Source organism: Dasypus novemcinctus, chromosome 18 (assembly GCF_030445035.2).
Source record: "Dasypus novemcinctus isolate mDasNov1 chromosome 18, mDasNov1.1.hap2, whole genome shotgun sequence".
Taxonomy (NCBI): Eukaryota; Metazoa; Chordata; class Mammalia; order Cingulata; family Dasypodidae; genus Dasypus; species Dasypus novemcinctus.
In genome coordinates, this window is record NC_080690.1 from 58,665,269 (window position 1) to 58,691,116 (window position 25,848).

The 25,848-nt window shown below is 45.4% G+C and overlaps 1 protein-coding gene across 9 annotated transcripts in view; it reads left to right on the forward strand.

The window, feature by feature from the left end:
• Positions 1-25,848, forward strand: part of SIPA1L3 (signal induced proliferation associated 1 like 3) — a 255,782-nt gene that overhangs the window by 62,991 nt on the left and 166,943 nt on the right. For all 9 annotated transcript variants that reach the window (XM_058280161.2, XM_058280160.2, XM_071209240.1 and 6 more), the window contains one exon: positions 22,100-22,167. The gene's annotated coding sequence lies outside the window, so the exon portion shown is untranslated. The remainder of the gene's footprint in view (positions 1-22,099; positions 22,168-25,848) is intronic.

Here is a 25,848-nt window from a genome sequence, read left to right on the forward strand (position 1 = left end):
GCCACCTTGTATTTGATGAAGAAATGAGCTCATGAGGGCTTCCTCTACCACCAACTCTTGGAGAAGCTGAGTCAAATCCTCTTTCATTCACACACCCCCAACGCCCACCCCCATGATGCCAAATTTGACACTGTTCTGACAGAAACTGGGCTGGGTGTTCTTTGGGACTGTTTGTGAAGAAAGGATTTGCTGACCTGAACAAAAGAACTGCAAACAAGATGAGGGGGATATAGCTAATTGCTTACTTGGAGAGAGAGCTTTCATCTTCTCTTCTAATAATTGCTAACATGTCCTGAGAGCTTACCATGTGCTAGGTAAACCACTCTTAATACTCTTAACCCATTGTAGTGTTTATTATCTGCTGGGGAAACTGTAGCAGGAGAGTTTAATCACTGGTCAAATTGCTACACTGCTCTCCAGATAACCTTGAATTCACTAGGCCTGGAATCTTAGCAGGTGATGATACATCAGTTAGAGCCAGCTTAAACAGGAAAGCGGGATTTAACCAGAGGATGCTGGGATGGCCAAGAGAATGGAAGCAAGGCCTCTGGAAGAACTGTGTACCCTAGTCAGTTACTTGGTTGCAAGTAACAGAAACACCAACCAAAGAGGCATAAATCCTGAGGGAAAGGCTTGGCTCACGCAACTGGAAAGCCTAGAGATGGGGAGAGCTTCTGGTTGGTCCAGGAGCTCAGGGATGTCACCAGTGACCCAGTTTCTTTCTGTGCCTCCATTCTTCCCCTCATGTCAATGTCATCCTCAAAACTGGTTCCCCTGGAGGTTGCAGACTAGCTGCTAGCAACAGTCCAGGCTTGTGCCTCCTCATCCCTGTCCCAAGAAATAGAGATGGTATCTGTCCAACCATTATACAGAGCTTCTGAGCACCCCTCTGATTGGACTAGTACAGGTCATGGGAACCTTCCTGAACCAATTACTGTGACAGGGGGATGGTATCACACTAGCCTGCTGGTTGTTCCCACCCAAAACTACTCATAGAGGAGGGTGGAGTGGACACTGGAAAGCAACCAGCTTATGGATTGGAACTAAAGGCAGTACCATTCTCAGGATTCTCTTCCTCACCACTTTGTTCTCCCCCTATGTCTGCTTTATTAATTTCTATATACTCCATTCTCTTTCTGATTTTCCCCCTGCTGGGTGGGAAACCTGACTCTCCACAAACCCAAGCTGAACACCATACAGTACAACTTCCAAGGAGAATAACCCTGTTGTTTCCTTAGCCCAAGTCCAGAACATCCCAGGGAAGGGCATCGCTGGCCCAGCTTAGGTCCGCTGGCTCCCTCTGGATTAATTAACCATGGCCAGGGCAGGGATCCTTTGTGATAGGCCCATCGGGGGGCAGGTGCTCTTCCTGGGCCATTCAGCTGTAGGCAGGCATGGATTCATTCCCTGTGTCCTGCCAGGTGCCCACTTTGTCCCCTTAACAAGACTGCTGACTTAAAAGTCATTAAAGGAGGACCCCTGAGGACAGTGATTAGGCCATGCTTCTTGACTAGTGACACTAAATCCTCTTTTCACTCCAGAGCTTCTGGAGAATGAGCTATGTCCCCTAGTGCATTTTCCCGGTCTCCTGAAGCAGTTCCCTATAGAGAGGCCAAGCCTTCAGCATGGCTCAGGCCTGGTGCGGTGTGACCCCTGCCTGCACCCACCCCGACTTCATCCCGCAGGCCCCCCCAGCACTCTGCCCTCCATCTACCTGTCCTACTTTCAGTTCCTTTAGTAGCTGCGCACCCCATTAGTTCTCTACTCAAGTCCTTTGTTCCCTATTCCTGGAGTGCTTCCTTTTCTCCCCTTACTGTGGCCTGCTCCTGTGACTCCTCTTCCAGATCTCCCCTTAAACATCACTCCTTGGGGCCTGCCCTGACTGCCTCCCCCACCCTTCTTCCCGGAACTGCATGGCTTAACATCCTTTGTAATGTCAGTTCTGTGAGAGCTGGGACCAAGTCTGTTCTGCTAAAGTTGTAACTTCTTCTGTAGAATATGCACTTAGTGAACTTTGCTGAGTGAATGAATGAAGTGATAATGATAACAGTAATATAATAAAAGCTATAGCTATCTTTTGAATGGCTACCTCATACTAGACACAGAACTAAGTACCTTTTACATAGGAAACCTTGAAATGATTGTTCTCATTTAATAGAATATAATAACGATAGTAATTTTATCGAGCTATTAGTGTCAGCCTCATTCCAAGCCACTTATGTGTGTCATCTCATGGAATCCTTGCAACAGCCCTTTGAGGCCAGTATAGATAGCATCTCCATTTTACTGTTGAGGAAAATGGACCACAGAGAGCTTAAATGACTTCCCAAATCACACAGCCAGGAAGTGGCAAAGCTGGAATTCCAACCCAGATAATCTAATTGCTATCGTGCCCCCTCCCCACATGTTGCTGGTGACACAGTCCTAGAAAACTTATGTAATTTGAACAAGGCCACACAGATAGTAGGTGATAAAGCTGCCCTAAATAAGAGCCAGTAATTAAACCTCAGCCATTTTGGTAGGATTGAGTTATACACCACCTTGAGTATATGTTTCTATGTTAAGTTTATCTGTTTTTTTGAGGTGGTAATCTATTTAAACAGTTAAAAATTTAAAAGTGAAAAGTCTATTTCTCATCCCTGGCCCCAGCCACCTGGTTCTCCTCCCCAGAGGCAACCACTGTTTGGCGCTTTCTGTGTGTGGATTATCCTTCTGGAGCTATCCATGCATGTAATAACCACATTTATTCCTTTTGTTCCCAGAATGTATTTTGCTTCTCCTCAGTGTTATTCCTGGTCATTCCACATGTTCATCTAGGCAGGTTCTGTGTTTCTGGCTTTTCTGCTGCCTTGAGTCTAGGCTCAGAGTTTCCACCCCTTGGCCTGCCTCTTGGTGCCAGCCTGAGCCCACCCACTCTCCCAGCATTGTTCCAGCCTCATTTGCTGTCTGTAATCCAGGCTGGTGTGGCCGCCAGGATCACCAGATTTGTGGAAAATTTCACCTCGGCAAAAGTCCATGAGACTTTGAACGAGGACAGTGTGATCTTGGCAGCCTCAAGAAGGGGTAGCGAGGCAGATAAGCGCCCAGGTTGAAATCCCAGCTCTCTGCGTCTGTTTCCTCAGCTGGGAAATGGGTGTAATAAGGGATGAAGATTTAGTGAATTTGCACTTATAAAGAATGGAGCATGGTTCTGGGCACACGGTCAGTGCTCAGTGCATGTTACAAGTTAGTGTGTTGTGCTGCCTTCCCCAGTTAACATGGCCCCGGAATCCAACCCAAGAGCACTTAGGGTTTCTAGACAGAACGTGGGAACATGTCATTTCTGAGCAGATGTCCTTGGATCAAGCTAGCCTGCCCCTTAGAACTGAGAGCGGAGCCGAGCAGCCAGAAGCCACACAAGCACACGTGGGTCCCTCTGCTTGGAATCTCTTCCCCATCCTCTTTCACCTGCCAGCTCTTGCTTCTCCAGCAGAGGTCAATTGAAATATTCCTTCCTGACCCCTACAGTAAGTCAAGGCCCTCTCCCCAGTATATAATTTTTTTTTAAGATGTATTTATTTATCCCCCCCCTCGGCCCCCATTGTCTGCTCTCTGTCCATTCGCTGTGTGTTCTTTGTCCGCTTGCATTCTTTGTTAGCAGCACTGGGAATCTGTGTCTCTTTTTGTTGCATTATTTTGCTGCATCAGCTCTCCAAGTGTGTGGCGCACTCTGGGCAGGCTGTGCTTTTGTCGTGTGGGCTCTCCTTGAGTGGCGCACTCGTTGTGCGTGGGCCTCCCCTATGTGGGGGACACCCCTGCGTGGCACAGCACTCCTTGTGCACATCAGCACTGCACATGGGCCAGCTCACCACACAGGTCAGGAGGCTCTGGGTTTGAGCCCTGGACCTCCTGTGTGGTAGGCAGACACTTATCAGTTGAGCCAAATCCACTTCCCAGTATATGCTTTTGCATCACCTGGTGTCCTGGACTCTTCCTTCATGGCCCAGAATACAGTGATGGTTAAATGGGTCTTTGGGAATGAGTCACTAAATGCTTATTTTTCACTCCTAGAAGGTATATGCCATTTATTCATTTACAAACATTTATTGGCCATCTGTTCTGCACCATGGGATGCTGGGGACACAGTGGCCCCAGGCCCTGTCCTCATAAAGCTTACAATCCATGGGGGAGACAGACCTGTCCCCAGACAGTGACAGCCCAGAGTGGTCAAGACTGTGAAAGGGAGAGCAGAGGCAGAAGAGTCAGGGCTGGGCTGGGGAGGCACAAGCAGAGGGGTCAGGACTGTGAGTAGTGCAGTTAAGGAAGCACACTGGAGCCAGGGCTCCCGTTACCTCCTGTTTGATCTTGGGTAAGTTACTCCACCTCTCTGAGCTTCAGTGGCCTCACCTGTAATACAGGAGTGAAAACAATAATGCCCTGTCTCCCAGGGTGGTTGTGAGCATTCACTGAGGTTATGCTAAGCCCCAGGTGGGGCTCATGATAATGAGCAATCAGCAGGATCTCTTCATATGCACATAGAAGTGTGTGTCTATACTTAATTTGCTTTTTTTCAGTCAATGAAAAGTCATGGATATTTATAGCTTTATCTTATTTTGCTAACTGCTGCACGAGCATTCATTTAGCAGATATTCTTTCAACATTCTCTAGGTATCAGGCAGGGTTCCACAGGTTAGAAATACACTTGGGAACAAGATGAGGGTATATGGGGACCTCATATTTTTTGAATGTAATGTTAAAAAAATAAATATAGACAAAAATTAAAAAATTAAAAAACAAAAATAATAATAGTAAATGAGGACTCATAAAAAAAAAAAAGATGAGACTTCTGCACCCCACAGAGTTTATGTTCTCTTCAGCAAGATAGATAATAAACAATAACAAGAAAAATAGCATCAGTGATAAATGTTTTGCAAGGAATGAAAATAGCGTAAAATAGGGGCCATTTGAACTGGGTAGTAAGGGAATGCCTCCCTGAGGAGAGGATAGTCGCAGGACAGGAAGAAGTCAACCTTGAGAATAGCTAAGACCAAAATGTACAGAGGCACTGGGGAAGAGTGATCAGTAGAAAGTGGAAGGAGATGAGACTCGAGAAGTTTCCTGAGGTCAGACCATGCAGGGCCTTGTGGGAATGGGAAGGAGTTTGGATTTTATGCTCATCAGGATCAAAAGCTCATGAAGAATTTTAAGCAGGAAAGCAGCCTGATGACCTTCCTGTTTTGTTTTGACCCTTAGGCTGTGTGGAGAATAGCATCTAGGGAGGCAAAAGTGGACTCAGGTGGACCAGAGTGGGATGTAATCGAGCTGTCCAAGTGAAAGATGATGGTGATGGCTTGACCTAAGATAGAGGAGATGGAGCACAGGGAATGTATTCAAGGTATATTTTTTCATTAGTGGCAGCAGAACTTATTAATGGACTTGCCGTGGAGGATGAGGGGAAGAGAGACAGAGGATTTCATGGTGTGGCTGCCTTTCAATTTGTTGGCCAGTCCCTGGTAATGGACACGTGGACTGTCTTCCATTGCCCCCACTCACAGAGGCTGCTGTAGCCAACACCCATGTGCACACATCCTTGTCAAGCTGAAGTCTTGAAGGATCGAGGGCAAGGGCATTCCAGGTAGAGAGAACTACTCCAGCAAAGGCTGGGACCTCACTCCAGCAGCTGTGTGGTAAGCCGTACCCTGAGCTTAGCTCAGGCCAGAGCACAGAGTGTGAGCTGCGTGGAATGGCAGGACGTGGCCGGAGGGTACCGTGCAAATCATGTGGAATTATGGTCTCTTAGTCCCCATCTTCTCCAGAAATGTTTTCTCATCTGGCCACATCCATTCTCTCCACCACACCCCAACACACCCAAGTGAGTCTAGAGTTTCAGCTAATGTTACAGTAGCAGGTGCATTTTGGAGCAATTTTTCTGCTGTCCGTGGGGCCTTGCTCTGTGCATTTAGGTCAACTTTGTTTTCCCATTGCTGAGTCACAGTAGGGCTTAAAAAAAGTGGCTGGTAAGGCTGTTGGTTCTAAGCCAGCACTGGAGAACAACTGGGCCAGTAGGAAGTGAACTAGAAGGCCTCTTCTTTGTAGGAGCTGAATCTTCTGTATTCGCTGTCCCCATTTACCTCATGGTTCTTGGCTCTGGCCTTGTTCCTGAGGGTACCAGTTCCCAAGGCAGTGACTGCTGCAGGCCTCCCTCACCCTTGCTGAGGAGCTGTGGGCATAGGGGGCACTCTAAGCCACTCAGCCAGCAAAGGCAGCCCAGGTGGTATGAATTTAGAACAACAGTGTGACCTGCAAGTCTGGGAGGTGAGAGCCCCTGCTCCCGTTGGCCCTGGTCATTGGCGCCCTCAGGTCCCTAAAGACCTAGTTCCAACCTTGCCTTAGGTTTCTCTGTCTTGCGCTGCTGGGAGGTACTGGCCAGACTGACTTGTCAAAATTAGCATCTCTGGGAGTTTGCCTTCTGCCTGCCCAGGGGCTGTAGAATAGGAGGAGTGGTGGATCATGAGAAGGTAAAAATTGGCATGTTTCAGTTTTGTATCAAGCCAAAAAGAAAAGGGAGGGACAACGTTGAAGGAGAGAAATATAGGGCATTAATGAACTCAACTAAATACTCCCCCATGTCACTGGAGAATGCATGAATCATTGTGACCTTTTTAGAAGGCAGTGAGAAAAAAGAAATCTTAATTTTTGAATGAGCATGCACATGATAAAACTTTCAAATGGTGCAAAAAGGTATATAGTAAAAAATAAGCCTCCTTCCCTATTCTTGGTTACCCATTTCCCCTCCAGTGAGGACACCCATTCCATATGTGCCCTTCAATGATATTCTGTACAAAAACAAATGTATGTTATATGTAAGTTCTATACCTTGATTTTGGAAGTTGTTTCATCATACGAATTCCCCTTTTTAACAGCTATGTAATATTCCATTGTAGGCTCTGACCGAGCACTGCCACTTCTGAGAACCTACACCACAGAAGTAATAGCCCCAGTACGAAAGGATATTTATTGAAGCACTGTTTTCAGTGGCAGAAAAATAAACCCTGGCAGCAAATTGAATGCCTATTTTTCAGGGAATGATTAAATAAAATATGGCAGAAGAGTGGGCACTACTAGCTGACGTGGAGGCCTTTCTGTGGTATATGTAGGAGTAAAGCAAGATGCAGAGAAGTATATATGATACAATTTTGTTTATATAAAATATGATGACAAAAATCTATGTATCCATGTTGTATTTGGGGAATGGGTACTTCCCATTCTCCTCCATGTTACATGATCTACTTAGCCCCACGTTCTGCCTGGGAGACATAGCAGGATCCTCAGTTATGGATACAACAAAGCTCCCATGTTGGTCAATATTAGAGGCCTACTTTGGAAGACACTCGGGCCCACAGGTGGAGAGTCCATGGCATTGGTGTAGGGCCTGCATCAGAATGGGAGAAGCTGATGTGTTCCTGGTACCATGTGCTGTAGCAAAATATCACTTGTCACTGACCCTGACAAGTAATTGGATCTACCTCCCAGTTGCTCCTTAGAATGAAATAGGCTCAGAGTATTGTCAGCTGTGTAAAGCTTGTACCGCCACCACGTGTGTCACCTGGGAGAATAACTCAGAGGAGTTAGGGCACACTGAAGGTCTCAGGCTGTGTTCCAGATGAAGCTTCGTGGGGCGGACAGGGCAGCGATTTCCCTCAAATCCACCCCCAGCCCACCCCCCAGAGTCATCCAGTGAGATGCTTCTCACGCTGTCTCCTAAAAAGGATGAGCCTATCATTGGGGATCATGGACCAGGAGGGAGGCTTTGTCCAGATGGACACATCCTGAAGGACCAACATGTTGACATCACTCCAGGGGCACTGTTTGCACTGTGGTCTGGGATTATGGTGCCCCAGAAGTTGTTTCCTTGGAGACTCTGCATCACTTCTCCTTACTGTCCTGCCTTTGGTTCCAAGGCAAGGGTGCATTCTTGCTAGGTTCTCATTTCCCCCTCAGAATGGATGTGGCTGTTGATGGGTTGGGCATCATGATGCCTTTGGGTCATGACTTGGCTTGACTTGCTGTGGCTGTTTGTTTTTTTGTTTCTGGAAGAGGTATACGGGTCAAATTGAGATGTTTCCCCACCTCTGGCTAGAACATGTTCATTCACAGTACTTTCTCTACCCTCTTGACTGCATCTGTCCCCCTATCTTGCCCCCTCCAAAAAGAAAGAGAATACTTCTTATCTTTGGAGCAGCAGCTCTTCTTCTGTTTCCTGTACTATGAGATTGTTTCATCAGAAGAAAGAGCTCTCTTCTCACAGGCTTCTCTCTTCCTGTGACCCTCTCAAAGAGGAAAGGACTTAGTTGTTGACTCAATGGCTTTATCTTGCATCAGGTGTGTAGTAGCCATTGGGGTTTCCTCCCTGCATCTTTCAGGACCCTGGAGCGAAAGAGAGGGTGGCGCCTGTGTAGGATGTTGAGAATTCACTGACAGCTCTATTGACAGAGGTGCAGGCAGGTTAAGAGAATCAACAAGGGGTGGCAGTGCACCCCAGGACTAAGCAGTCTTGGATGAAGCTGACTCTTTGAGCAGCTGAGGGGAGACGTAGGAAGAACCTGGATCCTTAATGGCTTCAGGCTGAGGTGACAGAATCAATCCATGGTGCTTCTGGATTCAGGGCTGTCAACATAATTTGCAGGACCTGTGCAAAATGAAAATACAGGGTCCCTTGTTCAAAAAGCAGAGACAAAATGCCTTCAAAGGTACAAAAAATAGAAAGGTTTTTCCTTCTTTCACTCTCTCTCTCTTTCAACTTATCATGGTGGCTTTTAATTACTATTTGCTGAAATTCTAACTATTTTAATTATTAGCATGAATTTTACTTTTCATCTTTATATTGTGCAACGGAGGTTTCATATGCAAACATCAGAGCATGTGTGGAATCATTAAAATCACACACTTCGTATTTCCTAGCTTGTACATGGATTTGTATTTTGTTCTTACCAGAACAGAGGAAAAGCTGCCCCAAATGAATTCAACTGCCTTCATTCCACTTCTCGATACATGCATACTCTCTACCTCCTAAGTAAGGAAGCACTGAAAGGAAAAGGAACTCTGGGTACCCTCGCTGTCCTCTTCTTTTTATGTCTACATGTTGGGCTGATCCGGGGCAGGGACACTAGTAAGAAGAGATATGACAGGATCTTCATGTTTCTTAGAATATCACTGCCTTCTCTCTGTGTCAAAGCAGGTCCTGGTTCTGATGGAAAAGTGTCTCTGGGGGCTGTCAGCATCCCTGTTTACTCATTTGTAAATGGAATACACTCACCTTGTACTCACTTTGAGTACCTCATGGGCCCACTGGAATCCGGTGCTCATAGGACACTGGGAATACTGTGTGTGAACAGGGCTGCCTGGACTGACAGATGTGTACACTACATGTATCTCCTCTGCTCACACACATGCCCCGATAGTCTCATCTTGCTTCACTTACAGAGCACAAGTTCAAAGATAAAATCATTGAGAATGTCACTATGGTGACAGCAGAGCATTAAACAAAACACGGGGCCCTGTGCACAGGTTGCATTCCCTTTCCGGGCTGGTTATGTGAGAGAAGAAAGGTCTGACTTGAGAAAGGGTCTGTTGCAGCCAAACTGTTCACTTAAAAGACTTGGGGTAATTGTGTTTAACACTAGGAATTAAAACACTTTTGGGGCCAGATATATTTTCACTCGATTATACATTCTAATCAAAATATAATTAGTGCCCTTACTTGTACTGGTTTCTCTCCTATCCACTGGTGAAAGGTGGTCCATCTTGGGAAGTGGCACCGTCACCTCCTCCATCACTCAAACTAGAGAAGAAAAATATATTTCTTTTTTTCTACTGAGAATTTACATCTCTACTGAAGTACAGAAACATGCTGTCCACAAAAACAGGGCACTGACTTTGTTCTTTTTTTTCCCTCCAGTTCATTTACCAGGCATTTGGTGAGTTGCTCTTGATGCTCTGCACAGTTAGAAGCTGGCAGGAAAACACTTTGGAAAAACTGTTGTGGAAACCATCCAAGGGTCGTTCTTTTTTTTTTTTTTTAAAGTCTTTTTTAAAATTTATTTTTATTTATTTCTCTCTACTCTCCCCCACCCCCACCGCCCCAGTTGTCTGTTCTCTGTGTCCATTTGCTGCGTGCTCTTCTTTTTGTCCACTTCTGTTGTTGTCAGAGGCACGGGAATCTGTGTTTCTTTTTGTTGCATCATCTTGCTGCGTCAGCTCTCCATGTGTGCGGTGCCATTCTTGGGCAGGCTGCGCTTTCTTTCGCACTGGGCGGCTCTCCTTACATGGCACACTCCTTGCGTGTGGGACTCCCCTTCGCGGGGGACACCCTGCGTGGCACAGCACTCCTTGCCCGCATCAGAACTGCACATGGGCCAGCTCCACACAGGTCAAGGAGGCATGGGGTTTGAACCGCAGACCTCCCATGTGGTAGACTGATGCCCTATCCACTGGGCCAAGTCTGCTTCTCCCAAGGGTCGTTCTTGAATTGTCCTTTTCCCTCTCACCCCCATGGCCAGTTCATCAGCAAGGCCTGCTAGACCTTGATCTGAGATGTGTATTCACCAGTCTCCTCATTCCCATTCTGCTGCCCTTACTGTGGTCCTGGTTATCACTACTTCTCCCCTGGATACCCAAGCAACTGCCTCACTCCTCTCCCTGCTTCCTCCTTGGAACTCCTACAGTCCATTCTCTATGGACCAACCTGAGAGATCTCTCAAACATAAGTCAGAACACATCTTCTGGCATATTCTACCCCTCCCTCCACCCCCATCTTTTCGTAGAGACTTTATTGCCAATCCGGTATTCAGTCTTGGTGGACATTTGAGCATCTTAATTTCACTTTTTTTAAAAAATTGAGATACAGTTCACATACTATAAAATATACATACTTCTCAAAGTATAATTCAGTTGTTTTTAGTATATTCACAAAGTTGTACAACTATCTCCCCTCCACCACTATCTAATTCTGGAACATCTCATCATCCCCAAAAGAAGCCCCTTACTCATTAGCTGTGTCTCTCTATTTTCCCCTCCCCCCAGCCTGTGGCAACCACTGATCACTTTCTGTCTCTATGGATTTGCGTCTTCTGGCCATTCCCTCTAAATGGAATCAGTCAGTATGTGGCCTTCTGAATCTGGTGTCTTTCTCTTAGCTTAATGTTTTCAAGGTTCATCCATGTTGTAGCACATATCAGTACTTCATTCCTTTTTATGGCTGAATAATAATCCATTATATGAATAGACCACCTTTTGTTTACCTGTTCATCAGTTGATGGAATTCCTGGTATATTCTCCCCACTTGTCGCATGGTTGCATTCTTTTCCTTCAGTATTGGGCTTAAATTCACCCACATGGTGAGGCCTTCCCTGACCACTAAGCTGGTGCACTGCTTCCATTCTTCTCTGCCCTGATGGTTTCCTGCATGCATCTCATCATTTGTCCTTATATATGTATTTGTTTGCCTACTTTTAAATTTTCTGTCCCTGCTCTGGACTATCAGCTTTATAAGGGCAGGCACTATATCTGCTTTTGTTCACCATACCTGGCACCCTACCTAGCACCATACCCAGCATAGGGTAGTGCTCAATAGTTGCTGAATGGACGGCTCCCTCATATCCAGTGTATTATTCATTTTTCTTCCTCCTAAGGCATAATAATTGCAACTGCATTCTGTGGGAAATTCTGTATCTGGTTTTCTACCTGATACTGAGGATACTTTCATTAGTGACAGGTTGTTAAAAAATTTTCTCTGCTGTCAAACACTGCGTCTGCTGTGTAAAAGTTCACTTGGGTGCCAGAAGCAGAGACCAGGAAAAAACCAATAGTGTTAACTCAGTGGAAGGTGGTTTCTCTTGTGAGTTAAATGTCCAGAGATCAGCAGTGTGGTGTGGCAGCCTCACAGTCATCTAGAAAAGCAGGCTCCTTCTGTTTTTCTGCTTTACCAGCCGCTGGATGTGGCTTTTATCTTTAAGGTGGCTTTATGGTCTAGTATGACTGCTGGAGTTCCAGCAAGTCTATACTCCAGGTGGGGAACAGAATGGGAAGAAAGCCATAGTCCAGCTCTGTGTCTCTGCCAAGGAATTTTCTTGGAAGCTCCACAACAACTTCCATTTACCTCTTCTTGGCCACCCTAAGCTAACTGAGCAACCTGAGGATGAAGGGGAGAGTGGCTGCTGGGTGGGCACCTAGCCAATCCAGGTCCATTTCCTGCCCACAGGACCCTGAGCCATGGAAGCCAGCTTTTGCTCCATGGCCTGGAAGCCTTCTTCTTTTCCTAAGTGGTGAGAATCAGAGCAGTGACTTTCTCTGTCTGGTTGACTAGAGTGTGGGATTTGGTGACTTCTCAAGGGCCCTCAGACCAAGAAACCCACCATGTCACCAGCAATAAGAATAATAGTGATCAACATTTATTAAATACTTACTACATGACAGGCCTGTCCCTAAACATTTTTTCATGGATTAATTTAATCCTCATAACTTCCTATTATGAGCCCCATTTAAAGATGAGGAATCTGAAGCACAGAGAGGTTAAGTAACCATAGAAGTTCTCACTGTTAATAATGTTTTCTTTTTTCATTCTTCCCTTTCAAAATATTATGAAGAAGAAGAAGATTAAAATATAAAGCCTGCCCTATTTTGGTAGATTGACCACTGTTCTATCTTCCATCTGATTAGCTGGGATTTAGAAAGTGCTTTGTGGAAAAGCACCCAGCATTGTAAACCACATAGACAAGCTGTTTTCACAAGAGTGCAGGAAGGGGCTTAACTTTTGGCACATCCAGCAAATGGCTGGTGACAAGAGGAAAAAGGATCCACAAGCTGTGCAGAAATTCCCCAGCCCCGGAGTCCTGGGGCCAGGGGGCCATCACAGCCATGCATGTCAGTGGGCTGGGCTTGGCCTTTAAAGTGACAGTCTCCCCCAGTGCTCCTGGAAGTTTGAAGGAAAGCAGGCTTTTCCCAATTCAGGTCCTTTGAGAAATAATTCAGTCACCAAGTCATCTTTCTAGGTTCCTAACCATGTACAGTGGAAGTTTTTGATTCTCAACATTCATTAAAGTCGAGGTTTTTTTTCAAGTCTTCAATTTAAAAAAAAATTTTTCTCTCCCCCTCCCCATACCCTCCCCCACCCTGCTGTTTTTCCTGTCTGTGTCCATTCACTGTGTGATCTCTTGTATCTATTTTTCTTTTTTGTCGCCACTTCTCGTCTTTCTCCTCTAAGATTCTTTGGTATTGATCCTGGGGACCTCTGATGTGGAGAGAGGTTACCTGTCAATTGCCCCACATCAGCTCCTGGTCTCGTTGTGCTTCACCTTGACTCTCCCCTTCTTCTCTCTTTTGTTGCATCATCATCATCTTGCTGCATGACTCACTTGCGCGGGTACTGGCTTACTGCTTGGATACTGGCTCACCACACAGGTACTCAGCTCACTACTCAGGCACTCAGCTCACTACTCAGGCTCTCGGCTCGCCATGCAGGCACTTATATGGGTACTCAGCTCACCACGTGGGCACTCAGCTTGCTGCACAGGCACTCACATGGGCAATTGGCTCGCCACATGGGCACTCAGCTCGCCGTGTGGGCGCTGGCTCACCACATGGGTACTCTGCTCACTATGTGGGCACTCGCATGGGCACTTGGCTCACCACATGGGCACTCAGCTTACCATGCAGGCACTTGGCTCACCATGTGGGCACTCAGTTTGCCATGTGGGCACTGACTCACCGCACAGGCACACTTTCTCTTCTTTTTCACCAGGAGTCCCCAGGGATCGAACCTGGGTCCTCCCATATGGTAGGCAGAGGCCTTATCACTTGAGCCACATCTGCTTCCCTTGAGACACCTTCAGGTCCATTTTCTTAGTCAATGGCTCTTTGCAAACTCTTCAGGATGATGGAACAGCACATGGCTACTGAAGCATAACTGTAATAGATGTTTCGATTAATAATACATTTAGCTGCAAGTATCAGAATACGCAAGTGGCATTTTTGCTTCAACACATGAGGTCATTGGTATCATATAACATCCAGAGGGAGAGGGTGTGGCTCAATGGCTTGACAGAGTCAATATCAGTGCTGCTGTGACTCTCTTGCCACCTCATGGCTACAAGATGGCTGCCTCTGTCTTCCTTTCCTGGAAGGCCAGGGGCATGCAGAGAGGGCAGCCCTTCTAATCTGGAACCCAGAGGAACCCTCTCAGATCCAAACATCACCTCCACATTCCAAGAGGGAAAGAGTTAGATGGCCAAACAAAGGGTTATGTGGATGAAGCTGTCCCTTTTTGTAAGGAAGGCAAATGCTTTCTCACAATCCCTGAATGAGAAATCTTTGCCTGTCCCAAGGTTATGAAGATATGTTATCTTTATTTTTTAAAAATATGTCTGCCTGATGCCTTTTACTCTTTTTAATTTATTTCTCTCCTCTTCCTCCCCCCTCCCCCCCGCAGTTGTCTGCTCTCTGTGTCCATTCATTGTGTGTCCTTCTGTGACTGCTTCTATCCTTATCAGCGGCACCAGGAATCTGTATTTCTTTTTGTTGCGTCATTTTGCTGCGTCGGCTCTCTGTGTGTGTGGCACCATTCTTGGGCAGGATGCACTTTTCTTTCGCGCTGGGTTTCTCTCCTTATGCGGCACACTCCTTGCGCGCAGGACTCCCCCACGTGGGGGACACCTGTGTGGCGGGGCACTCCTTGTGCACACCAGCACTGCACTTGGGCCAGCTTCACCACACGGGTCAGGAGGCCCTGGGTTTGAACCCTGGACCTCCCATGTGGTAGGTGGACGCCCTATCCATTGGGCCAAGTCCGCTTCCCCCTATGTTATCTTTAGATACGCTTGTGTTTTGCCTTTTGCATTTAGGGCTTTGGTCCATCTGTGTGTGGAGTGAAATGGAATTCAAGGCTGAAACCCTGTGTTGGAGAGGTGGCATTGTTAGTGGTTAAAAGCACAAGTCCTGGAGCCGGACCCACTGGGTTTCAAATTCCTCTGGCAGTGCTACCTACTTACGGTGTGATCTTGGGCAAGTTCCTTTCTTTGCCTGTTAAAAATGTGGATCCTAATAGGCCCTACTTGCCAGGGTTGTTATGAAGGTTAAATGAGGTGATGGTTAAAGAACTGAGAAAAGTGCCTGGCATATAGTAAAATCGAAACAGTAAACCTTGTGCTTCAAGCCAAATTGAGAACTTTCAAAGCCACATGGGTCTGGGGGCTTGGCAGAGACCCCTGGGCCCCAGTCAATGGCTGAAGTGAAGCATGTCCTTGAGATGACTATCTCTTCATCTTTATGAGAAATTGCCATATTGCTCCTCAAAAGTGTTTGCAGCAATTTGCACCCCTACCAGCAGTGACTGAGCCTTCCCCTCGCTCCACAACCTCAGCATGTTTGGTGTTGTCAGACTCTAACATTTTGACAAATCTGTTGTACATGAAAGTGGCAACTCATTTTACCTGAGCACTTCTTCAAAGGTCTGTCCACAAGCCGCTCGGTTCAAGACCAGAGGCAGGACAGCTATTAGGCCCCCCAGCACAGTGAAATTCTTATAGCCCCATACCAGGGTGCTTATTTTCAGGGTGCCGGGACTGAAAGAAATGAGGACGTGAGATTCTCAAGTCAGTGGCCCAGCCTTCATCATATTTGTGGACTGCATAAATGAATGAGAGAGCAAGTGCTAAATCATTAGGGTATGTTATTAATAGAATCTGGGTCAAGAGAAAACGTGATTAATTGCCAGATGATTGCAGTATGACAGTGAAGGCCTAGATTTTCCCAAGGCAAGGTCCTTTCTTCCTGTATCAGCTTTTCTTTGTTAGAATGTGGTTAGAAGCAGTTGAATGAACAGATGTTTTCCTAAGTCCTTATTTCAAAGACAGGATGGAAATGGGTTTAATGAGACTCTTCTATAAGTGAGGGATGATTGAACCATTTTATAGGAGGTGAGCAGGTGCCTGCTGCCCAATGTGAAGGTCTGGTAAAGTCTAGAAAGGAGAATGCTGCTTAAGGGGCTCGTTCTCCTTCACCTCAAATCGAAATGCCTAAATCAGTCACGTACAGAGCCAGGTGCATGGAGGAAAACAGCCTGGCTGCCTTCACCCCCTTTTTTTTTCTTTAAAGATTTATTTTTTTATTTATTTCTCCCCCCTCCCCCCATTGTCTGCTCTCTGTGTCCATTTGCTGTGTTTTTCTGCATCCACTTGCATTATCCGGCGGCACTGGGAAACTGCATCTCATTTTGTTGGTTGCGTCATCTTGCTGTGTCAGTTCTCCATGTGTGAGGCACCATTCATGGGCGGGCTGCGCTTTTTTCACGCAGTGCGGCTCTCCTTGCAGAGCGAACTCCTTGCACATGGGCCATCCCTATGCGGGGGCGCCCCTGTGTGGCACAGCACTCCTTGTGCGTGGCAGCACTGCACATGGGCCAGCTCACCACACGGGTCAAGAGGCCCTGGGTATCGAACCCTGGACCCTCCATATGGAAGGCAGATGCTCTATCAGTTGAGCCACATCCACATCCCCCTTCACCCCCTTAAGCCAACTGTCAAGAGAAGGTGTGTGTGACCAGGCCCACGTTGAGGTTGGCTGGATGCTGCCCAGGGTGTGTGTACTGCTCCAAGGCAGAAAGCCGGAGAGCCTGCTGCCATCTGTGGGCACAGGGAGAGAAAAGAGCAGGCAGGCCTGGTCCCGCCCTTACGGCCTGATAATCCTGCCCACTTGAGAGGCAGGTGCCAGCCATGGTCACCATCTCCAACCAATCATATTAGCCACCCTTCTTCCTCAGGGAGGATCAAATAAAGGAGAGTGGATCTCCACTTTACTGAGAAGCTGTGAAGGGCTAACTGGGTGAGCCCTTCTGTTTGAGTTGAGGTGGAAATCTACATGAAGAGGAAAGAAATGTGCTTCAGAAGTACAGGAACAGAAAGCCCAGGTGGGTCCACTAGCCCTGGGTCGGGAGGGAGGTCCAGGCCTGCCCAGCAGCTCCCTGGAAGGCTGGCCTCGCAGGAGCACCCTCACATGGAGCCGTGGCGATAGCAGCTGCTTCACATGATTTCCGGGGGATCAAAACCAAGCGCCTTAACATGTAGATACTTGGAAATATAAGAGGTTGGTTTTCAGCACATTGCTTTTCCCTCTTGTGGCCTGGTAGACCCTTTGTCAGACACTTCTCTAAGAGGCCACTTTATAAAATAGGAAAAAGCAGATCTGCTGTAGGTGGAATGGAGGTGGAGGTCTGGAGCCTCACCAGCTGCCTCCTCTCACCCTCTGCAGTCTCCCCTGAGAACCCCCTGAAGCTATAGCAGGGCCTGATTCTGCCCCCAGCTGGTCCTGGGCCTCAGACAAGTCATCTAAGCATTCTGAACTCAGTTTCCTCATCCAGCAAATGGACAGATCAGACTGGCTCCAAGGGTTCTTCACCCAAGTCCTTTGGACGGGGGCTTCATTGACATCCTTGAGCTGTGCAATATTTTTACTTTATTTTTACCCTGAAGAGTAGTGACAGTTTTGTTTTATCAGCTTCTTAGAAGGGTCATCTTTGCCCAGGAGTGAAGGAGTGCTCTATTGATTTCTGAAGTCCCTTCTGTTCTATTTGTTATTTCTGTTGTGACAAAATCTCTCCAACTCAAACTGGCTTAAATTGCAAAGGGAAGTTAAAGACTCAGGTTACCTGGAAATCCCAGAGTTCCTGCCACCTGCTCAAGTATTCTTGTCTGGGACCCTCCCCTCTCCATGTCTGGGCTCTGCCTCTCTCAGCCTTGGCTTCATTCTCAGGCCAGCTTCCCTCTGGAATGGCAAAGAATTCCTCAGCAGTCCCTGCCTTACATCCCGATCCCATCTCTTTCCCCCAGTAATTCTAACAGAATTCCCAGGACTGACTGGCCCCGCTTGGATCAAGTGTCCCTCCCAGGACCAATCCTTGTGGCCTGGATCCCTCCTGTGGAGGGAACATTCATGCTAGCAGTCAGGCCAGGACCCCCCCAGGTTTTCTCACCTGGGATTCTGTTTCTTGGTATAAACCCATGGGAAGCAAGGCATTTGGCCCTGTGAGGGGAGCACACACTGTAGGTGGGCTAGGGCCATTTCTTTGGTGAGTGTGTTCCACTGCTAAGGTAATTCCAAGGGCGTTCTCTCTTCTCAGGTGGTGTGAGGTGGGATTTGGGGATCTCCAGGGTCCTGACTGAACTCTTGGCCCCGTAGCCCACCTTTGCTGCCGTTCCACACTCCCTCACCCTCTTCCTTTCTGCTGTGGTCCCTCCCATCCATGAGGAACCCCAGACTGATGGACATGCGTGGCTGCCTCTGACTGTCAGGAAGTGAGTTCCCAGCATGTCATTGCTGACCTGCCTTTAAAGAACCAAAGGCATCTTTCCTGAGAAGCAAAAGGGGAACAAATAGAGTGGCAGAAAAAAAATTTCTCTTGTGATTGAAAAGGCAGCTATTAAAGTTTTATAGGCGTTTCATTGCAGGGGTTTCCTGATCATCTTAGGAATCTTTTTAATGGGAAGTGTGATGATCAAGGAAAATGTTCTGGGTACTTCTGCTTCTCTCCTGCCCTGCCAGGTATCTTGGAAACCAGAATTGCTAAGGCTTCCTGGGTAGCCAGCTTAGAGATAACAACTGCATTTTGCCCAAGAGTCTGAGTTTTTAAAAAGTAGATGTGTTTATGTATTTGCTGATTCTGTATAATAATTGTTTCTAATTTTATTTGATACTTTACTAAATGACTTAGGAGTGAGCTATGGGAATCATCAAGAACTGCAAACAACTCTGCCCTACTTACTGTGTTAGTTGAGAGTCATTTGGTTGTATAACCAAATAGAAATTCTGTCTCCCTGGCTTAAGTAAATAAGGAAATGTATGAACTCACAACCTGGAAGATTTTTTTGTGATAGCTTCAGGTATGGCTAGATCAAGGGCTCAAATAATGTTGCTAGGACACTTTCTTCTGCCTCCCAGTTCTGCATTCCTTTGTGTTGACTGTTTTTCCTCAGACAGGCTCTGTGGCAATCCCTGACAGCTCCACAAGTATATCCAATCAGCTTAGCAACCCCAGGGGAAATAAACCACCTATTTCACCATAGTCCCAACAAATGTCCTGAGACTGGTATTTATTGGGTCTAATCAGCCTGGCTTCGGTGAGCCATCTGTAAGGTCAAGGGAGCAGAGACAGAGGATGTAATGGCTTTATTGGCCTGGCCCAGATGAAATGACCAGCCCCCAACCCATGGATGGGGTCATTCCCATAGGAATTGCATGGGCTGAGTGGGAAAGGTGAGGTTTAGGGGGCTGATGCAGAAGGGAGAATTGTTGTAGGGTGGGCAAAAAGAGCAGATGTTCAGGACACCTTCTCATACTAAATTCGTAAGTACTCTGAATCTGTCCCACACTCCCCACATGATACCTTCCCTTGGAATCCATTTCACCTTTACCCTGTCAGATCTAGCAAAGGGATTCTCAGTCTTGGGTCCATGGACCCCTAAAAGGTCCTTGTATGAAATTCAGGAGATCATGAAGTTGGCTGGGAAAAACATTACATCTTTATTTTCACTACCCTCTAACTGAAACTTAGCATTCCTTCCATTATGAAAGAAGGCAATTGTATTAGTTTCCTGTGGCTGCTGAGTGCCTTAAAAGAACACAAATTTATTCTCTCCTGGTTCTGGAGACCAGAAGTCCAAAATCAAAGTGTTGGCCCACTTGGTTCCTTCTTGAGTTTCTGAGGGAAAATCCATTCCATGCCTCTCTTGTCACTTCGGATTGCTGTTGTAATCCTTGGCATTCCTTGGCATGTGTCAGTGTAATGCCAATCTCTGTCTCTCTCAACACATGGCCTCCTTTTCTCTGTCTCTATTTGTGTCTCAAATTTTCTTCTTTTCTCTTAAAAAGGTACATCAGTGGATTTAAGGCCTACCCTAAATCCGGATGATCTCATCCTGAGATCTTTAACTTAATTATATCAACAAAGACCCTATTTCCAAAGCTGGTCCCAGAAATTAGGATGTGGACATATCTTTTGGGGTCACTATTCAACCAACTAGAGCAGTAAACCAAACCTGATGACTTTGTCACCAGTAGAAATCATAGATATTGCATGTTATAGTCATTGCAGGTATCTTGAAATATCATTTTTGGGAAATAGATATGGCTCAACCAATTGGGCTCCCGTCTGTCATATAGGAGGTCCAGAGTTCGATGCCCAAGGCCTCCTGGTGAGGGCAAGCTGGCCCATGCAGTGAGCTGGCCCACGCGGAGTGCCGGCCCATGCAGGAATGCGGGCCCTGCGCAGGAGTGCCGCCCTGCATGGGAATGCCAACCCGCACAGGAAAGCTGCCCTACACAGGAGTGCCAGCCAACGTGGAGAGCTAGTGCAGCAAGATGACACAACAGGAGACACAGAGGAGAGAAAATAAGACATAGCAGAACAGGGAGATGAGGTGGCACAAGAGAGTAGATGCCTTTCCCCCACTCCGGGATGCCCCAGGATCAGTTCCCAGAGCCGCCTCATGAGAATACAAGCAGACACAGAAGAACACACAGTGAACAGACACAGAGAGCAGACAACAGGATAATGGGGGGGGGGTTGAGAAATAAATAAAAATAAATCTTAAAAAAAAATCATTTCCACTCATCTATTTCTAAATTACTATAGTAATTAGACCTACCACTAGGTCTTATAATAAAGCATTCATTAAAAAACACATATATCACTATATCTCAGATTTGGTTTTGTTTTACAGGTATCTGAATATAACTAGTTTCCATTGTAATCTTGTGTCTTGTATTTGACTCATTTAAAAACATGTTCTGGAAAGGGGTCCCCCCTTCTTCACCAGGCTGCAAGGTCCCTAGCATGAAACCCCTAGGGGCAGGATGATTTGGTTCCTGGACTCTGAAAAGTTGGCTAGCTGCTTGCCAGGTCTTCTTCCCAGAGGCTTCCTGGAGGAGCTGCCTGATATTCGAGCTTGGCCTTGCATATTTGGGTAGCCTTTAGACACTGTGTGTTGGGCAAGTGGGGCAGGAAAGCATGACCAACCTGCAGTTAGCCCTCCTTTCTGACCATCATAGCAGGAGGTGACTTAGCCAAGTGGTCAAGGGCAGGTTCTGGAGCCAGGTTGCCTGGGCTCAGATCCTGCCACACTTTTGACTAGCTGGACGACCGCAGCTCAGGAATTCCCTGCCTACTTTGTGCCTCAGTTTCGTCATCTGTAATGTGGGAATCTTAATAGCACCTGTTTCTTGGGATTATTGAGAAAGTGAAATGTTGACACATCAGGTGCCTCAGACAGAGCCTGGCACATAGGCTGTGAGGATCATTACTTTGTGATCATTCCATATAGGATGGTTCTAGGTTGTCCCCTAAGATCTTGTCTCCCTGATTTAGTGAGTGCCTGGCCTGTGCTAGGTTCCTGGAATGGGAGAGTGAACAGTGTGGACAGTGGCTCCCCAGCTTGGAGACATTCATTCATCCATGAAGAATCCACTCAAAAATAAGCAAATGAAATATTCAATAACATAAATTAATAATCTAAAGTTACAAGTCCAGACAAGTGCAATTTCTTTTCCACTCCTCTGCTTACAACTGCCTGAAGAAAATGTCTTTATAGTGGCCTCTTTCCCCCTCACTCACTCTGCGACTGCCACTTTGGCCTCCTGGCTACTCCTGAAAAGGCTCTTGAGATGCTCCCGCCCCGGGGCCTTTGCCCTGGTCATTCCCATCGTCTGGAAGGCTCTCTCCCAGATAGCCACACTATTGGCCCTCTCAGGTAGCCTTCTGTCTGCTCAGAGACCTTCCCCTGCCACTCGCCCCATCACTATCTCCTTACCGTGCTTAATTTTTCATCAAGGCCCTTCCACTCCCTGACTCTGTACAGTGTGCCTGTCTACGGTCTTCCTCCACTGCTGGAATGTCTACTCCAGGGGCTCAGCGACTCTGCCTGTCTTGCTCGTTGGTGTAACCTCGATGCCTGACACATAGCAGGTGTTCAGTGAGTACTTGCTAAGGGAATGAAGAAACAAATGTCAGGTGACCATTGCAGCAGGGTGGCTCATGTTAGCCAAACACATCACCTCTTTCTTTTTCTCCTCATAGATGCAACGTCTTTGACATCAGCTCTCCTGGGATCCTCAAGGAGCACTAGTGTCCAGCAAGCGTTGAGAGTGAGTACAGCATGGCTGCTTGTTTGTTGGCTTAAATTTTACAATGCTACAACTAATACATGCCAGCATCTTCATTAGTAAAAAAGTATATACAAAAGAGTATCCAGGGGAAAACTGAGGTTTCCTTCACTGTCCCTCCCTTCACCCAAAGTCTTACATCTTCCCTCAGGTAATTACTGTCAGTCGTTGGGTGGCTGTCCTGCTAGATGGGTGGCCGTCCTGCTAGACCTTTTCCTGTGCATGAACATCCCTACATATGTACAGACACACCTGTTACTTTAGTTTGCTCTACAAAAGAGAGAAACCATGCTATGTGGATGCTTCTACAGCATATTCTCCACTGTCCCCAACCATATGTCCTGGTGATCTTTGTCATAAGCACACATCAGTGTATCATGTCTTAAAAAACAACTACAAACTTTTTCAAAGTCAAATTTTAAAAATTTACACAGATGACAATCTAATCACCTCTCTGAGGGGAGACCAATTCTGTGGAAATTGTAAATAAGTTTTACTTATAATCCTGGCACTGTAGTCAATAAATATTTCTTTAACCTTTCAAAAAAATTACATAGAGTAAAATTCATTCTTTGGTGTACAGTTTTTTGAGTTTAGACAGATGGATACAGTTGTGTAACTGCCACCACAGTTGAATTAGAGAACAGTCCCGTCACCTCACTGTGTGGCTGTACCTCTAGCTCCATTTCTCTCTAGGTTAAAAATATAGTATAGATAGTAACACATTACCTAAAATCTGTACATACAGTAATATACAAGTTTTGAATATGTTATATTTAGGTTTCTGGTTTTATGTTTCTGTGAGATGGATTCCAAGCAGTGGAGTGTGCCTCAGGGTATGTGGCATTCCAGTTTGTAGAGAGGCTTTTCGAAAAGTGGACAGCAGCCTTTGTTGGCAGGATGCTAAGAGAGAGCTTGGGACAGGGCATTGGGAGCAGGGACCAGAAGACCCTAACAGTACAGAAAGGGGAGTGGGAGAGTCTAGCATCGAGATTCTAGACACTCACTATGATAGGGAGTGATCAGTGGAACAATGGGAATAGAGTGAAAAGTAATTTTTCTCTTAGCTGTTCATTGGCTCTCATCATATTCCTGGCAAAGCCTGGAGTTTGTTCATTGCACAGTGTTTGTCGGCCAGAATTCCATCAAAGCATATGTCTTAGCGCACTTCTATATTAACTTATTCTTAAGTAATTTTAGACTTACAGAAAAGTTCCAAAAAGTAGTACAGAGAGTTCACATACACCCTTCATCCAACTTCCCCTAATGTTAGCATCTTATACAATGTTAGCATCTTATATAATGATCAAAACCAGGAAATTAATACCTGTACAGTACTATTAACTAAATTACAGATTTTATCCATATTTTGCCACATTTTCCTCTGATGTCCTTTTTCTGTTTCAAGATCTCACACTGCATTTAGTTGTCAGGTCTCTTTAATCTCCTCTAGTCTGTAACAATTCCTCAGTCTTTTTCTTGTCTTTCATAGCCTTGACACTTGAACAGTTGTGGTCTGTTATTTTGTGGAATGTCTCTCAGTTTGGGTTTGTCTGGTGTTTTCTCCAGACTGGATTTTTAGAAGCGCACCACAGAAGTGACGTGCCCTCCGCAGAGCATCGTGCCAGGGGCTCCATGATCCCACTGTCTTCTCGCTGCTGATGTTGACCTTGCTAACTTGGTTAAGGTGGTGTCTGCAGGTTTCTCCACTGTAAAGTTACTATGTTTCCTTTCACATTGACCTATATCTTGGGGGAAGTACTGTGAGACTATGCAAATATCTTGTTTCTCCTCAAAAAGGTATCACCCCACTAATTTTAGCAGCCATTGGTGAGTGGAACTCCCCCATCCATGATTATTACTGTTTCATTTTGCTAATGATGATTTTTGTATTTCCCTCATTCCGTCTACATTTATTAATTGGAATTCTTCTTTAAGGAAGACTTACCCCTCTCCCTCCTTTATTTCGTCTTTTGTTTTCCTGCTTTAAGTTCCTTTTTGTTTTAGAGCGAGAGAGAGAGAAGTTGTGGATTTACAGAATAATCTTACATAAAATACAGGGTTCCATATTCCACCCTATTATTAACACCTTGCATTAGTATGGTACATTTGTTAAAATTCAAGAAAGACATTTTTATACTTTTACTATTAGCTGTAGTCCATGGTTTACCTTAGTGTTCACTGTTTGTGTTGTGCAGTTACTTGGATTTTTTAAAAAATTTTTATTCTGGTACCATATATACCTCCTAAAAGTTTCCCTTTCAATCACATTCACATATATAATTCAGTGCTGTTAATTATATTCACAGTGTTGTGCTACCATAACCACCATCCATTACCAAAACTTTTCCATCATCTCAAATAGAAACTCTGTACATTTTAAGCCTTAACTTCCTCTTCCCTACCCGCCATCCATCCCTTGGTAACCTGTATTCTAGATTTTCACTCTGTGAGTTTTCTTAGTTTAATTACTTCATATCAGTGAGATCATACAATATTTGTCCTTTTGTGTCTCACTTATTTCGCTCAACATGATGTCAACATGATGTCATCCACATTGTCACATGTATCAGAGCTTCATTCCTTTTTATGGCTGGATAATATTCCACTGTGAAATAGATCACATTTTGTTTATTCCTTCATTGGTAGACAGACAAATGGGTTGCTTAAATCTTTTGGCAACTGTGAATAATGCTGCGATGAACATTGGTATGCAAGTATCTGTTTGGGTCCCTACTTTCAGTTTTTCTGGTTATATACCCAGAAAGTAGGATTACTGGGTTCTTTTATAGTTTTTTTTTGTCTTTGTTTTTGTTTTTGTTTTTTTTTAAGCTACCAAGGGCCGGGGATTGAACCAGAACTCATATTTGGGAAGCCAGCACTCAACCACTGAGCCACATTAGCTCCCTGAGTTGGTTTCTTCATTGGTTCTGCTTGTTGTTATTTGTTTTTGTTTTTCCTAGGAGGCACTGGGAACTGAACCTGGGACCTCTCATGTGGGATCAGGTGTTCAACTGCTTGAGCCACATCCACTCCCCTATTGTCCATTTTATTTCAGTGGAGTTGGCAGCAGTGACCCCATTTTCATTTCTAATTTTAGTTATTTGTATATTATTTTTTTCCTTCTCAGTCTAGCTAAAGGTTTGTCAATTTTATTGATCTTTTCAAAGAACCAACTTTTGATTTTGTTATTTTCTCTTTTTTAATTCTCCTTTTCGTTTATCTCTGCTCTAATCTTTGTTATTTCCTTCCTTCTGCTTACTTTGAGTTTAGTTTGCTCTTTTTTTCTAGTTCTTCCAGTTTTGAGGTTAGGTCTCTGATTTGAAATACTTCTTCTTTTAATGTAAGCATTTAGAGCTATAAATTCCCCTTTCAGCACTGCATAAATTTTGGTATGTTGTATTTTCATTTTAATTCACCTCAGGGAATTTCCTCATTTTGCTTATGCTTTCCTCTTTAACTCATTGGTTGTTTTAAGTGTATGCTGTTTAATTTCCACATATTTGTGAATTTTCCATTTCTCCCTCTATTATTGATTTTTAGCTTCATTCCATTGTGGTTGGGGAAGATACATTGTATGATTTTAATATTTTTTAATTTATTGAGACTTATTTTGTGTCCTTATGTATGGCCTGTCCTAGAGAATGATCCATGTACTCTCAA